Source organism: Neovison vison, chromosome 13 (genome assembly GCF_020171115.1).
Source record: "Neovison vison isolate M4711 chromosome 13, ASM_NN_V1, whole genome shotgun sequence".
Classification (NCBI taxonomy): Eukaryota; Metazoa; Chordata; class Mammalia; order Carnivora; family Mustelidae; genus Neogale; species Neogale vison.
In genome coordinates, this window is record NC_058103.1 from 60,550,535 (window position 1) to 60,567,819 (window position 17,285).

Here is a 17,285-nt window from a genome sequence, read left to right on the forward strand (position 1 = left end):
TTAAGCTTCTAGACATTCTTGCTCCTTTGGTTAGAGAACCATTTATTTTATCTAACTTGAGCTTTTTCTAACTCCAACAATTTAGGAAAAATAAAATGTATACTCTATATGTCATAAACTTCATACCAAAAATTTCAAATTTATTGATTTGAATTTACAATGTATATTTTGAAATGAAATATTTTATACTTGTAAAAATAATTTAAGACTACTATTTGAATTTTTTTAAACATAATGACTATTATTCTTATGGAATTATTGATATTTGTCTTGCGTTTGTTTTCATAATAAACATGACAAAGGCTATGCAAGGGTTTTTTTTTCCCTTGGCATGCTTTTTAAGAATAATAAAATTTGATTTACCTCACAGCTAGAACTCTGCGTTCTTTTAAAAAGTCCTCAAATAAAGCTGTAGTAAGCTTCTCCTTTTCCAATTTTCTCTAAATATGTTGATCTGGAGTTGGCAATCTTTTTCTAAGTTCCTCATTTACTTTTGGATTAGCTGAAAATATAGGAAGTTATTAATATCAAAGAAATATGTCCCAGTCAATGAAGCCATTTCCCTACATATTGCCCAAAAAGGTTAATAATAATTGCAGTCTTTTAATAAGAGATTCATATAGCAAGACATGTAGAAAATACAGTCTTTAATAACCTCTGGAGTATTTTAAAACATGTCTTACAGGCCTTAATGTGCTTAGTAATATACTATTTAAAACCATAATTTTATCCCTCTGCAATATACAGTCACTCTTCCTCATCATTTACCCAGCTAATGAATGCCAGCAATTAGTAAAATGTAATCCCATTGCACAATCATTTTAATGCTTTTAGCACTCAGAAAAGTAAACACCAAATTAATACTGCTCAAGCCATATCAGATCCTAGTTGGAAGCAAGCAATTATAGTTCAGCTCCTCAGGTGTAATTAAATGATTGAAATGATTTAGTTCCATAAATGCAAGTTAATTCATAAGCAAGCAACAAATATACTGGGAGTAATTACAAGAAACATTGACAGTCTAAGCAGGGCTAATTTTTTTTATGAGCCTGAGATAGTAAAATGCTGCCCTCTCCTGGACATGTAAGTGAATATCTCAGAGCCAAAAAACAAAACAAAAACTACTTCCCAAAACCTACTACCTTTTAAATAGCTACTAGAAGAAATAATAATAACGAATATATCAATCAATTTGATTTCACTCCTTACACAGAAAAATTAACATACAGTTTATACTGTGATCATTTCTGGTTATTAATGCTTTTTCTAATCAAACTCTGAATATGAGTCCTAAAACATACTAGGCAATTCCTGTTACGTCTAATGAAACAAAATCACTCATATATAACACTGACAGGCTACAAGTGAAACTTCTGGTATCCGTCTGAACTGCCAGGCGAATGCCTATATTCTCTCATTGGTAAACCTTAAGTGGACTGTTGCAGATAATAACTCAACTATGGTTTTTATAAGTACTAAAATTTTCATGAAAAATAATCTCTGAAAAATAGAAAACAAAAATACTGTGTGATTATAATTATACATAATGGTCTAAAATTAATTTTTTTTAACGAACGTTAATAATAAAATAAAAACAGGAGAGCTGGTATAATGCCACTAGAAGCACATTTGAAAACAAAGAGTAACAGGTGGTACACAAAATCAAATGCATTCCACTTTTACTTAACACCATTCCCAATTTTTTACTTCTGCAGGCTAAACTTCAGAACAAATTCATTCATACACTACTCAGAAGGATCTTGGCTAAATTTCTCACACTAAACTCTAAGAAGTTCATTTATTATACATTTAAGTTATGTTATAATCAAAAAATCTGTGTTAACACATAAGTATTTGAATCACAAACCCAATCAGAATCATCGCTTTGACTGTCAATAAAATTGAATATATTCTCGGATATTACCAATAGCACAACAAATGCTTAATTCTCTATGAAATGCAAATAATACCTGCAGAGGGTAATGTTTAATACTACCAATATTTTTGCGGAGGGAGGAAGCATCATTGCTATACTAATACATTTTCGAATGTGTTAAAATAACCATATTCTAAGTCACATCTTATCTAAACTATAAAAATAAAATAAACCAAAATATTAAAAAGTCCTGCCACTAAGTTTAAAATGTACAGCACATTTTCTTTGCCCTTGATGTCACAGTCTTATTTTTCAATTCATATCTTGTACACTGTAAGTTAATTGCTTTTGGAAAGTACTTATTATTCATGTAAAAATTAATGTGCCAATGTGTTTAAATCCTCTTAAATGACCATTCATGCATCTTTCTTCTTTAAGTACCAATGAAATCTGTCAAAAGACATCAATGCAAAATGGTCTTAAAGAAAGTTCTAATAGAGATTTTTTTTCTGCTAACACAAGATTTTCATATTCACCAACTTTACTTAAATTCCATTAATTTTTTAAGCTACTTTTAATAAATTCACCAAGTAAAATTTTTAGGCCCCATAGTCTGTCATTTGTGTTCCAGCTGACATTATGAATATTAATAACAGTGTTATCTTGATTAAATAGGCTTCATATGAAATCCCTGTGAATCCTATAGCTCAGACATCTCATTTTTCCAACTCTTTATGAATTTGGATTCAGACATTAAACTGGAAAAATCTTAAAAAACAGATTTAATGGCAAATTTGCATATCGTTAAGCAAAAATTAGATGTTCTAATGATTCAAACAATTACAACTTATATATCTACATATTGTAAAAGGAATAGAAGATTTCTGTAAACATGCAACATATTTTATATTTCTATTCATTTTAGGACAAAAGATGAAACTAATAAAATACTAATTCCTTTCCTGACACTCACCTTAAAGGTTTGGTATCAAGAATTTATCTCAATTAAAAATTATATATTTCTGTTAAAACTAGCTGGATGATTTTACAGTAGACACCAGATAAATTAACCTCCTTAATCAAAATATTAACTTATCATACCACATAAACAATGTAAGTTAACTGCTTTATCATTACTAATGTATACCAGGTTCAAGTAGCACAATAAAAATGATTTCCAACTAGAGTTCATTTATAAGTTTTGTTGGGAAAAATTACTTAGGTTAAAAAAAGATTTAAAAAATCTTTAATAGAACAGACCGCATTGGCATCTGTTAAGATCTTTTCCATCACAGATTCCTAAACTAATTCCTTCAAGTTCTTTCTAACTTTCAAAGGAAATGGTCTTATTACATAAAAAAGAGGAAAAATAAATCATAATTAAGGAAACTGCATACCCCCTTCTCTCTCTAGGTACATGGTAATCTGAATGTACCTGCCAGAATTTCCTAACTTCAGCCTATCAAAAAAATAAAGATTGAAAAAACTTAAACAAACATCTCTATGATCTCAAATGTGACTTGACCCTGTTTACTCAACAGCAAAACACCTCATGAAACAAAAATGTGTTCTTTGACAGTCTAAAATTTCTAATCTGACCCCAAAATTATGTGATTCTCACATTTCTCCTTTAAAATTAAAACAATGCCTTTTTGATAGAGAGGTATTTTATTTAAAAATGGGACTCACCAATGTAACAATACCCAGGATTTTTAAAAACTTATTTTAAATAGGAGAAGCCCTTCCTGCCTTCTTCCACAAAAGCCATATTATAGCAAAGATTTTTTTACCGACTTTGGTTAATGGCATAACACATCTTTAATTTAATCACAAATTTTTGTAAATTGAATCCAATAGTGTCAAAGTAGGAAATCATTTATAATACTGCCTCGTATCCAATAATAACTGAAAAAACTTGGAATTTTTTATTTGCTAGTTGTGAAAGTAGAGATAATTTCTGTATTGAAATGATTTCTGTATTGACTGTATTGAAATGATTTCTGTATTGACTGTATTGAAATGATTTCATTAAAAGGCAAAAGGAGAGCCCTGTTATTTCTAAGAGCCAAATATTTTATCACAGAACTCAACATACACAATTTATGCATATGTTTCACTACTGGATTTTCATCGTATCAGACAAAAGTCTCTCAAACATTCACAGTTCCCAGCACATTCTCTTCTAAAAGGAATTCCTTTCACTTGCTGTGCCTCATGTCACAGTCCATTCCCTATCAAGCTGTAGACAACCCAAGCTCTTCAGTGCCAGGGAGAGTAAGAAGAGGTTTAGGGAGAAAGGATAAGAGAGAAAAGAGGTCCCACCCCACAGTTATCAAAATGTAAAATGCATATACTACTTAATCCCTCAGTTTTACCCTAAGAGGATTTAGAAAAATATGTACAATATATCTTTATGTACAAAGACACTCACTGAACCAGTATTTATTTGTAAGAGAAAATATACTCTAGTCATACTGGATTTCTTTCTGTTTCTTGAACTTACCAAGCTTATTCTTACCTCAGAGCTTTTACACTTACTAGTTCCTCTGACTAGAATTCTCCTCTCTAGCTCTTTGAACTATTTTTTCTCATATTTTAGTCTGCCTGTCTTTGTTTATTTGCCTGGCCATCCTACCTAAAGTAGAAACTTCTCATCATATTACCAATGCCACTGCCTTCATGAAACTAATTTGTTTAGGTTTTATTTCATTGTTTTTGACATATCTCAACCAACTATGCCTATGTTAGTTACAAGCAAGCAGAGCTCAGGATTTATTATTCCTTCATCTGCTTCCCTACAAGGTGTGTGGCATACAGTAAGTACTCAGTATATATGTGATGAACAGAACAGGTGCACGGATGGATGAATGGATGGATGTATGGATCACTGACTGGAAGAAAACAGACCTAACATAAATGTTCATCAACAGAAAATTGGTAATATAAAATGTGGTATAATGATAAAACAAATCTATAAAGTCTGTACTATGTAAATACATGTACTATGTGTGGAAGATTCTTTCAACAAGCATTTGTTAAGCACTAATATATTATGTGTCAGACATTATTCTAGGAGATAGCTATAAAATGATGAGTAGGACAAATAACTATGCTACCCAAAATATGTCTTTAGCCAAAATAATGCAGGCATAAACATAAATACAGTGAAATAGAGAGAATTGTAAAATCATACTTACATATGCATACATGCTTGAATGGGCATAGCAAACAAATAGGAAGTTATTACCAGTGGTTACTCTAAAAGAAGGACCTAAGAGTTGAGGTGCGGAGACTGAGGAATGAGAGAAAGAAGTATTTTATTTCATTTAATATCTATCTGTATAATTTGATGTTTTTAATATGTGCATGTATTATTTTTAACTTAGTAAATATTTATTAATAACCTTTGAATTAAACAAGAAACTTTGAAACTATTTGTACCTATTACTCCTGAGAGATCTCAAATGAATAAAGGACATAATCCTTATGACTCCCTTGAAACTTTGAAAAAATTATTATTGGCTAATTAATCTTTTATAATTATACTTTATTATGGTTGCTTACTTGGTTTAAGTGAAAAGTTAAAATTTAATACAGGAATTTTTTGGAAAAGTTTAAAATAAATGAGTTTCTAAGAGTTAGGTGAACAGTGTTCAGGATTTTAAAGTTTAAAAGTTTATAATAAAAATAACATTTTCTATATTATGAATATTATATGTTTGTTTCACATAGTTCCCCCATGTTAAATGCTTTAGTAATCAAGAAATTACAATTACTCCTCATCATTGAAGATCACAGAAGGACATCAAATTAAGAAGAAATAACTATTTGGCTTAAATAATGGCTCTCAAATAAAATTAAAATAAAATAAAAAATAGGGCTCTCACATTTTTGAAACTTGGAGGGCAAAACAATATACCACTTGGAACACTGCGATTATTCTCAGTGCCAGTTACAAATGACACTTTGATAATAGAAATGGCATTGCATAGCCTACTGATACATTTTTAAAAAGCAAAACTTAAAAACTAGTATTATTTTCAGAGAGCTAATCACATCTAGGATTTTCTAAAATATCCTGAAACGTTTTGCCCTAGGCTAAACTAAACTTAATCTAGCACAGAACAGAATATAAAAACAAAGTCAGCTTATAGAATAGTTTCTCTAGGGAACAAACAGCTTGTTTTCATAAGATTCATGTGGGTGCCAAATTCTGATGCAATTACCTACTGCTTCACACAAAGGCTTCCATTTCCACACAACCAATTGAAGTTCTTGGCATATCAAAGGTAAAAAGTATAAGAGCAAGTTAAATCAATCCACAATGACAACTGGTAAGAGCAGCCCCCTTGAAATCAAATGAAATAACAGCTATCAGAAAATGTCTTTCTAAAATAAAGTAAAAGTAACCACATAAACTCTTAATTAATTCATTAGGAATCATAATGATTACTAACAGATTGTATCAAAAAGCTATTTAATAATTTGTACTAAGACATTAACAAATAGAGGCACACATATGAGAATCAACATATTTCAATAACAACAGTTGTACTCTGGTGTTTTGAACACTTAAGAGCAATTCACACATTGTATAATTAGTAAATGTTTACTCCATTTGCTAAAATTATACTACCTAATCTTTCTCAGTGGACAGTGCTGCATGCAAACTGTGCATTTTGCTTTTTTAAATTGGGATGTTAAAGACTTCTAGGCTGCAAAATACAATTACTAGGACAGAATCTTTAAATAGTAAAATAAACGTTAGGCTTAGAGCTCTAACTTCTTGTTCAATATCTAGGAAATCACAGCTTCCTTTTGCACAACTGCAAAAGCTCAGGTAATTTCTTTCTTTTTTTTTTTTTTTAAAGATTTTTATTTATTTATTTGACAGAGGCGCCTCAAAGCTCAGGTAATTTCTTAAGAGTCATTCTTACTAAATGTTTTCATTAATGATAAAACTATGGTCCTAAAATAGATATTCCATAGTTAAAATAATAAATACACATAAAATACATAAATAAAATATATAATATATAAATAAAATACATAAAAACACATAAATACACATAAAATAAAAATACAGCATGAAAAGAAAAAAATAAGCCAAACTATATGTAGCAATTTCCTTCAAGAAACACTTTTGGGGGCGCCTGGGTGGCTCAGTGGGTTAAAGCCTCTGCCTTCGGCTCAGGTCATGATCCCGGGGTCCTGGGATTGAGCCCCGCATCGGGCTGTCTGCTCCGCGGAGAGCCTGCTTCCTCCTCTCTGCCTCTCTGCCTACTTGTGATCTCTGTCAAATAAATAAATAAAATCTTTAAAAAAAAAAAAAACAAACAAAAAAACACTTTTGTTCTTCTTCCATTTAAAATTATAATTTCCACTATAAATTATATGTAAGTATTGCATTATCTCTTTTCTTCACCATACTATAGTTTCTTAGGGGGCGCCTGGGTGGCTCAGTGGTTAGGCTCAGGTCATGATCTCAGGGTCCTGGGATCGAGTCCCGCATCCGGCTCTCTGCTCGGCAGGGAGCCTGCTTCTTCCTCTCTCTCTCTGCCTGCCTCTCTGCCTACTTGTAATCTTTCTCTGTCAAATAAATAAATAAAATCGTTAAAAAAAAAAAAAGTTTCTTAGGATCAGAAGTCCACGTTCACTATCTGTTTTAGAAAACACATTTTAAAAAAAAATCCCAAACGGCAATTCAACTGAATTAAAAATATTACTACAAAATTAATAGTAATACAGTTGTACAATGGTCTAAACCATTAAATAAATTAAGCAGTGTGATTTAAAATTTTAAAGACAGTTTTCAAGGGGGCGCCTGGGTGGCTCAGTGGGTTAAAGCCTCTGCCTTCAGCTCAGGTCATGATCCCAGGGTCCTAGGATCGAGCCTCGCATTGGGCTCTCTGCTCAGCAAGGAGCCTGCTTCCTCTTCTCTCTCTGCCTGCCTCTCGGCCTACTTGTGATCTTTATCAAATAAATAAATAAGATCTTTAAAAAAAAAAGAGGACTTTTTTTCAAAAACCACTGATGATCTTACATTTTAAAATGTAAGACTTCCACTTCTTTCAAGAAAAATGCATCTCTACAATATGTTGATTACTAAAAAATAGTTACATAAATAATTTGATATTTTACACCATTACATAAAAACTTTTATAAACTGAGAAGAAAATGAAGAGAATCCCAAAACTGCCAAAAATATTCAAAGTATTACAAAACAACAATCAAACATAAGCCTACTAGTGAAAGTGTGGAACACAAACTCGTATGTATCATCTTGGGGTGGGAGTAGGGAAGGTAGAGACGGGGGAGCAATGGGAGCAGGATTCATAAGACAGGAAGAATAAGATGGAACAAGATGAATGTAAATCAACAAGGACAACTGTTGAAGTTGTGTAGTGCGTACATAGGAGTTCATTGCTTCTCTACACTTGTAGCATAGCAGTTTAAAACATACATTCATAATACAAAAGAGAATATACAGCATTTTTTACTTGCTAGCAAAAGCCATTAAATAATCTTTCACAGGATCAGCAATAAGTATTTCATTTTATATAAGTGTTATCAAAACCCCATCAATCTCATGCCTGATATATATGCATACACTATATCATGCAACAGATACTGCACATTTTTCACAAACATATATACTCACACCCCATATTCTATATTGCATGTTATCTAGAGAAAAGCCTACAAATTTCATCTCAGTATGCAGGAACTGAAAAGAAAATATTATCAGCTAAGGGATATGTACTTTATTTATTAAAATGCTTTGGAATTACTACCTGACCTTAAATTTAACAACTTCCTGAAGTTAAGACCTTATGTTACCAATGACCTAGTGCATATGGGAAATAGGGTAGGTACACTCTGTCACCTTTAGCAAACATTTTCCTCACCAAGCTACTTACAGGCCATCTGCCATACCCTGAAGCAACATCCTAGTTAGCTACTGCTACTTACTGACTTGCAATATAAGTAACCAAGTTTATGATTTGCTAAAGTCATAATTATATAAATTTGAAATTTTCTCTAGTTTTACTTTACAGAATATTTATTTCTATTCCTGGGGATGTTTCCCATTTGTAGAATAGTCATATTTCTTTGTAAAGGCAACAAAGAAGGTGACTTATACAGACGACTCATAAGCAGAAATAGAGAAAATGACTATAACACCATGTCTCAAAATGACTGGGGGTGGATAGAGAGTTTCTTAAGCAGGCTCCACGCCTGGCATGGAGCTGGACATGGGGCTTGATCTCACAACCCTGAGATCATGGCCTAAGCAAAAAACCAAGAGTCAGACGCTTAACCAACTGAGCCACCCAGGCGCCCTATGACTAAACTATTTTTAAATAAATATGTTAAACCACAGATGAGCTCAAAAGGAAGAAAGATAAACATTTCACACGTCAAAATCAAACCATAAATTAGAGTAGGACTTGAAGCCAAGTAGTCCATGAAAATGTTGAGACCAAATTGGCTTAAAGGCTAAAGTCCAACTAAAACGACTTTCCCCTTCCATAAATAGCAATCAGATAATCTCCAACCACCTGCTCAATACCTTAGCCAGACACAAGGCACCTGCCAAACTGGGTGAAAAAGTTAACTAACTACCCAAGATCAAAACCAAAAGCCTTCACCTAGGTGGGTAAGGAATCCAAATCTGCACTTAAAACCAAGTAACTAACCTAACAACTTGACATCATATAGTCCAGGCAGAAATTTAAAAGGAAAAAAAAAGTAGGTCATGATCTAGATTCATTTATAAGATAAAATCTTCTGAAAATAAGCTTACAGCCATTAAAAAAAAAAAAAAAACTATGAAATACACAAAAGAATCTGTTGTTAAGAAAAAATAGTACAGGGGCACCTGGGTGGCTCAGTGGGTTAAAGCCTCTACCTTCGGCTCAGGTTGTGATCCCAGGGTCCTGGGTCCTCTGCTCGGCAGGGAGCTTGCTTCCTCCTCTCTCTCTGCCTGCCTCTCTGCCTACTTGTAATCTCTGTCTGTCAAATAAATAAATAAAATCTTTAAAAAAAGAAGGGGAAAAAAAAAAAGAAAAAATAGTACAGACATACAAAAAGGGAGGGGGGATTCACACTTGAATTCGAGAAAACAAAGCAATCTGAAATCAATCTTCAAAATAGGTATAATTTTTAAAGCACCAGATAAAGCAATACAGCTATTAAATATGAGCGGGCAGTTACTGAATAAGCATGGATAGACATAAAAAAGGACCAAGAAGAAATCATAGAAATGAGAAATATGTTCATTAAAGTTGAAATGATAGATAAAGTGAAAATGGAAAACACTGGAAATGAAAATTAATGACTTGGTGGCAAAAGGGAAGAAACTTCCTAGAATGCAGCACAGAGTAATAGAGTTGGAAATAGGAGAAAGAAGAACCATGGAAGATAAGATAAAAAGCTCTAACATATGTCTAATAAGGGTTAGAGAAGGGGAGAACAGAAAAAAGAAAGGAAAAGCAAAATAATTTTACTCAAATTAGTAGATAATGTGTCCCTGGAAAAGAAAAACTGAATCAGAATTACACAGTATCAGTATCAGGTAATTCCTATAGAGATGCATTCCCAACACCGTATTTGGCAATGATCTTTTGTTTTCTTCAAATCCCTGAAATTATGGCAAACCTACCTTGTTTTGTTATTTACAAATCAGAGTGATACATATATACCCTTCATAATGTTTAATAATGTTAAGCCTGCTGATCCTTACCCTTCCTTTTCCTCAACTTTTACATGAAGGCACTGGAATCACCAATATAATTGCTTGTTAACATACAGCATGATACTATTTCTCCATTTTTTAACAGTCCAGCATTATTAGCTGCACATCTCTTATTACCAACTTGATCAAAACTGTTTGCTAAAGATCAAAATAAACGGCAGAATGCAATGCCACATTTAAAGGCTGAGTGCATGTAGCAGTCTGCAGTCTTAGTTCTGGCCAAGCGCATATAATACTCAGGCTCAAATACAGGAAAAATGTGTATTAGCAAAGTTTATAAAGTATATTTATTTATTTATTTATTTATTTTTAATGTTTCCCTTTTTTAAAAAAGATTTTATTTATTTATTTGACAGAGAGAGACCACAAGTAGGCAGAGAGGCAGGAAGCAGGCTCTCTGCCGAGCAGTGAGCCCAACGTGGAGCTCGATCTCAGGACGCTGAGATCATGATCTGAGCCGAAGGCAGAGGCTTAACCCACTGAGCCACCCAGGCGCCCTATAAGGTATTTTTTAAAAAATATTTTTATTTATTTATTTGAGAAAGAGAAAGCAAGAGCAGAGCATGAGTGGAGGGGGAGGAGCAGAGGCAGAAGGAGAAGCAGACTCCCCTAGCTGAGCAGGAAGCCCAATGCGGGCCTCGATCCCAACACCCTGGGATCATGACCTGAGCCAAGGGCAGATACTTAACCAACTGAGCCACCCAGGTGCCCCTAAAGTATTTCTTCATAGAAACAGAAATGAGTAGAACTCAAAAAGCAAACATCACCTCACCCTACCTTTACTTTCCTTCCTAGGAAGCTGGTAGTGACTGTGCTCCACCAAAACAAGGGAGTAAAACATGAATGAAGCAGACCCTGATTTTAGAAAACAGAGGTCCATCTCAGGAAAGAGATAAAAAGACTACATAAGGTCACAGTGACGGAAATACCGGACATGAAGGAATTCATTCAAAGTTGACAGTATTAAGAAAATTCCAGGCATCTGAAGAGATTCAAATAAACATGTTACACAGAAATATGGAAGTATATTTCAAAAGAATTGAACAAAAGACTTCATAACAAACCTTAGAGAAATTAGATTCTTTAAGTAAAAAGCAAATAAAACACTCTGGAGATGCATAGGAGTGACAGTTCCATAACAATGTGAATGCACTTAATGACACTGAACTACCCACTAGAAATGGTTAAAATCCTATGTACATTTTACTATAGTATAAAAAACAATGGCATATTTTTAAGACACAAGAGTTTTATTGCTTCATGACACTGTATGACAAAGTTTTAAAACACAGTAATGCACCGTGAACTAAGTATAAAAAGAACATCAGTTTAATAAAAAAACATATCTCAGGGGCACCTGGGTGGCTCAGTGGGTTAAAGCCTCTGCCTTTGGCTCGGGTCATGATCCCAGGGTCCTGGGATCGAGCCCCATGTCGGGCTCTCTGCTCTGCAGGGAGCCTGCTTCCTCCTCTCTCTCTGTCTGCCTGCCTCTCTGCCTACTTGTGATCTCTGTCTGTCAAATAAATAAAATCTTTAAACAAACAAACATATCTCAGAGAGTCGTCAAGACTCTTTGTGTTATCACTTTCTTTTCAGCTTCCTGGATAAAATCATGCTTATAACATACCCTGACCCAACCCATATAGTTTCACATTTTAGTTACACTCTAGTCCTATTCCTAATTTATAGTTAAAAATCATGAGTAAGAGTAAACATATAAATATTTTCACCAGTACACTCTGGAATCAACTAAACCATTTTTAAAGTTTCTTTTTTTACTTTTAAAATAAAATTTGAGATATAATTTGCATCATGCAAAACTGCAGCTACTTTAGGGGTGCCTGGGTGGCTCAGTGGGTTAAAGCCTATGCCTTCAACTCAGGTCATGATCCTGGGTCCTGGGATCGAGCACCGCATCGAGTTCTCTGCTCAGCAGGGAGCCTGCTTCCCTCTCACTCTTTCTCAGCCTGCCTCTCTGCCTACTTGTGATCTCTGTCTTTCAAATAAATAAATAAAATAAATAAATAAAACACAACAAAACAATAAATAAATAAATAAATAAAAACAAAAACAAAAATTGCAGCTACTTTAAGTGGCTTTAAGTGTGTTTTGACAACTGTCTACAATGGTGTAACAATAAACCCTATTAAAAAGTTACCTTATGCCCCTTTGCAATCTACCCCACTCCTCAATCCCAGGCAACCACTAATGTGTGTTCCTTTACTATATAAATTAGATGCAACTTCCAGAGTTTTGTATAAATTGGCTCATACAATGAATACTTGAGGAGTCTAGCTCCTGGCCAAAAACCAGTGTGTGATTTTGTAAACCCAACCCAACAGGCAATTACAAAGCCCTCATCTGGCAGGCCTCACAGGAAGAAGCTGCTCTCCCCACAGGAAACTTTGCACCACCAACGCACTGTAGAATCCGAAGGGAGTTGCAGTCAAGAACTCAGTCAGCTGTGGCCGGCCATGCTCCTAGGCACACCTGCATCTCGAGTCATTCAGAAAGTCTTTATTCAGAGTCATTCAGAGTCTTTATTCGGACCCTCCCTCAGGAGACCTCCCTAGGGCTAGGGAGAGAGGATGCTTCTCTCCACTTTGGCTTACAGAACAGTACTTTTCCACTTCTAGTCTTTCACTCTTTCCTTTTTCCCTGTGCCCCACCTCCACTCCCTGAATCTCCCACTGGCCAACCTGGGCCCATAAAAGTACAGGAGCTTTTCTTTCGGGTCTCCCTAGGCAGTGAGATGATCCCCATGTCTGTGCTGGTCCATCTGACCCTCAAACGGGTGCATCATTCCATGGAAAAAATGGAATAATGAGGAGGTTAGTACTTTCTCCATTTTTTTAAAAAGATTTTATTTGTTTATTTGTCAGAGAGAGAGAGAGAGAGCACGAGCACACAAGCAGGAGGAGTAGCAGGGAGAGGGAGAGGCAGGCTTCCCACTGGGCAAGGAGCCTAATGTAGGACTTGATCCCAGGATCCTGGGATCGTGACCTGAGCCGAAGGCAGATGTTTAACCGACTGAGCCACCCAGGTGTCCTGAGTGCTTTCTTCATTAGTCTCTTGCTTATACTATCAGAGAAGTGATCAAAGACTAGACAGTTAATTTCATTTTGGCCTATTGTTTTAAACTGCAACTCTGACACTGAGCCAATCAGCTTTCTCCAGCTCAGCTGAGCCCCTAACAATACTCTTCTGTATCTGAATAATTTCACTTAGCACAAATTTTTGAGATTCATGTTGTATAAAACAGTAGTTCCTTTCTATTGCTCAGTAATATTTTATTGTACTGTGTGAACATACTGTAATTTGTTTATCCATTCACCTATAAACTGATACTTGGGTTGTTTCTAATTGCTGGCCATTATGAATAAAATAGTAATATGCTGGTACAAACCTTCTTATAGACATAGGTTTTCGAATTCTCTTGGATAAATATCAAGAGTGGAATTGTTGGATCCTACTAACTTTGAAAGAAATAGCCAAACTGTTTCCTAAAGTGGTTAAGTATTTTACACATCTACCAGCTGTGTGTGAGAATTCCAGATGCTCCACAGTCTAACATTTAGTATGGACAAACTTTCAACAAATATAAATATGTAAATTTATATACATACATATCTTTTATTATTCATTGTAGCTGATATGGAACAACCTGGAAAAGACAAAAAAGAGAATGTGTTTTGTTTAACCAGTTTTTTTTTGAGATATAATTGACATATAAAATTATATTAGTTTCAGGTATACAATATAATAATTTGATGTTTGTGTATATCATTAAATGATCACAATGCCTAGTTAACACCCATCACCAAAAGTAGTTATAAAATTTTTTCTTGCTGTGATGAGAACTTCTAAGATCTAATCTTTGTAACTTTCAAATATACAATACAGTATTATTAACTACAGTCACCATGCTGTATATTACACCCCATGCCTTATTTCAGTCTTCTTGATTTTAGTCATTTTCTTGCAGATGCAGTTATAGCCTATGATTTTAATCTGCATAACTTGTTTAATGATGATATGCATCATTTCAAATGTGTATTGATTGGTCATTCATACATCTTTTCATGTGAAGCATTTGTTTAACTCTTTTCTTTTGCTCATTTTTTTTTTAAAGATTTTATTTATTTATTTGACAGAGATCACAAGTAGGCAGAGAGGCAGGCGGGGGGGGGGGGGGGGGGGCGGGGAAGCAGGCTCCCTGCAGGGAGCCCAATGTGGGGCTCCATCCTATGACTCTGAGATCATGACCTGAGCCGAAGGCAGAGGCTTAACTAAGTGGTAAGAATTCTTACCACTTACCAGTCTGAAAACAAGTCCTCTGCCAGATATATGTATTGTAAATATTTTCTTCCAGCGTGTGGCTTGTCTGTTCATTTTAGTTAATGGTATCATATGGGGAAATATTTTTATCTTAATAAAGTCCAATTTGTCATCTTTCTTCTTTCGAGCTTAACATTTTTTATGGTCTAAGAAATATTTACCAACTCTAAGATTGACAGCTATTTTCTTTTCTGTTTTCTCCTATAAATTCTATACTTATAGGCTTTATATTTAGATCAACAATTTATTTCAAATTTTGTAGAGTCGTAAGGCAAAGATCAAAGTTCACTTTTTTCCTGTTATTCCAGTACCATTTGAAAAGACTTTCTTTTCTCCATCAAGTTACGTTAGCACCTATTTGAAAATCAGTTGACTATATATGTGTGGGTATATCTTTGGGCTCTTTTAGTATTCCATGTCTAACCTTTTACTAATACCAAACTACCTTCATTACATGAGATTTGCAGTAAGTCTTGAAAGTAGGTAGTGTAAGTCCTACAACTTCGTTATTCTTTTAAAGTATTACTTGGCTAGGCCCTGAGCATTTTCATGTAAACATTGGAATTGGTTTGTAAATTTCTTTCTAAAGAGCAGGATGGAATTTTTGATGGAGATAAATGAATTAAGAAGGAATTAAAAGTTTAATCATCTAATCCATGAATATGGCACACTTCTTTATTCATGTCGTCTTTAATTTCTCTCAGCAATGCTTTACAATTTTCAGTATAAAGGTCTTGCACATATTTTGTAAAGTTTAACCCCAGTATTTAATGCTTTATGACGCTACTATAAATGTAATTGTTTTATTTCACCTTTTCAATGTTCTTTGCTATATACAGAAATACAACTGATTTTTGTATTGGACTTGAATCTTACAATCTCACCAAATTCACTTATAAACTCTGCTCATCTTAGTGTAGAGGCTTCAGGATGTGCTGCATGTATGATTATGTTATTTGCTAATAAAGACATTTTTTGTTTTTCTTCCCAGTACATATGCTTTTATTTCTATTAAGTCAAGTAATTAAGAGAGTGTGATACTGGTGCAAGAATAAGGAATAATTGAGTGGAACAGAATACAGAAACAAAACAGACCCTCACCACACACAACAACACGTACCTGCACACACACACACACAAACACTTATACACATACCTGATTTATAGCAAATAATCCACAGTAGTGAGAAAAAGCTAATCTTTTCAGTAAATGATGCAGAATCAAGTGGATATCCGGACAGAAGAAATTACTTCAGTCCCTACTTCATACTGTACTAAAAACTTAATCTGAGCTAGATCACAGATCTAAAAGTAGACTCTTTTTTTAAACATTTAGAGAGAGATTATTCAAGAGTGGAGTGGGGATGGGGGAGGGGCAGGAGAGGGAGAGGGAGAATCTCAAGCAGACTCCCCACTGAGTGCAGCGCCTGAGATGGGACTCGATCTGAAGACCCTGAGATCATGACCTGAGCTGAAATCAAGAGATGGCAGCTTAACGGAGTGAGCCACCCAAGTGCACTAAAAGTAGAACCTAAAACAATCAAGCTTCTAAAAGAAAACAGGGGGGCGCCTGGGTGGCTCAGTGGGTTAAGCTGCTGCCTTCGGCTCAGGTCATGATCTCAGGGTCCTGGGATCGAGTCCTGCATCGGGCTCTCTGCTCAGCAGGGAGCCTGCTTCCTCCTCTCTCTCCCTCTGCCTGCCTCTCTGCCTACTTGTGATCTCTCTCTGTCAAATAAATAAATAAAATCTTTAAAAAAAATAAAATAAAATAAAATAAAACAGGGAAGAATATCTAAATGATCTTGGAATGAGCAAAGATTATTTAAAAAGCACACATAAAACACTAATTACAAATGACTGACAAATTAGACTTCATTAAAATTAAGATTTTCCTCCTCATCAAAAGATTACATTATGGGAACGAAAAGGCAAATAACACACTGTGAGAAGTTCGCAACATGTTTAATGATAACAGACTCATATTCAAAAAAAAAGTTTTTAAAAGCTCTTACAAATCTATACAAGAAAGACAGTACTTTGTTTTAAATGGGAAAATAAACAGAACATCCATTTGACAAGAGTTTTTTGTTCTGTTTTGTTTTGTTTTAAGTGTTATAAGCATTTTAAGTATTCTCAGAATTACTGGTCATCAAAGTATAAATTAAAGCCAAATCAGATTTCACACATTACATATCCATTGGCGTGGCCCATAACTAAGAGCTCTAACAAGGCAAACGGGCAGAGAAGATGTGAAACAATGGAATTCTGCATTCTCACTCATGGGACATAAATCTTGGCTAATAAAACCTAACT

The 17,285-nt window shown here is 34.4% G+C and overlaps 1 protein-coding gene across 4 annotated transcripts in view; it reads right to left on the minus strand.

Moving 5' to 3' along the window:
• The window catches only part of MIPOL1 (mirror-image polydactyly 1), a 314,898-nt gene that overhangs the window by 261,075 nt on the left and 36,538 nt on the right, over positions 1-17,285 (minus strand). Inside the window, exons 1-3 of one of the 4 annotated variants that reach the window (XM_044231951.1) lie at positions 6,107-6,882; positions 5,074-5,168; positions 364-502 (exon numbers count right to left, since the gene is read on the minus strand). The gene's annotated coding sequence lies outside the window, so the exon portion shown is untranslated. Of the gene's footprint in view, positions 1-363; positions 503-5,073; positions 5,169-6,102; positions 6,883-14,260; positions 14,299-17,285 lie in introns of those variants that run through there. The other 3 variants (XM_044231950.1, XM_044231952.1, XM_044231953.1) reach the window with 3 other exon arrangements.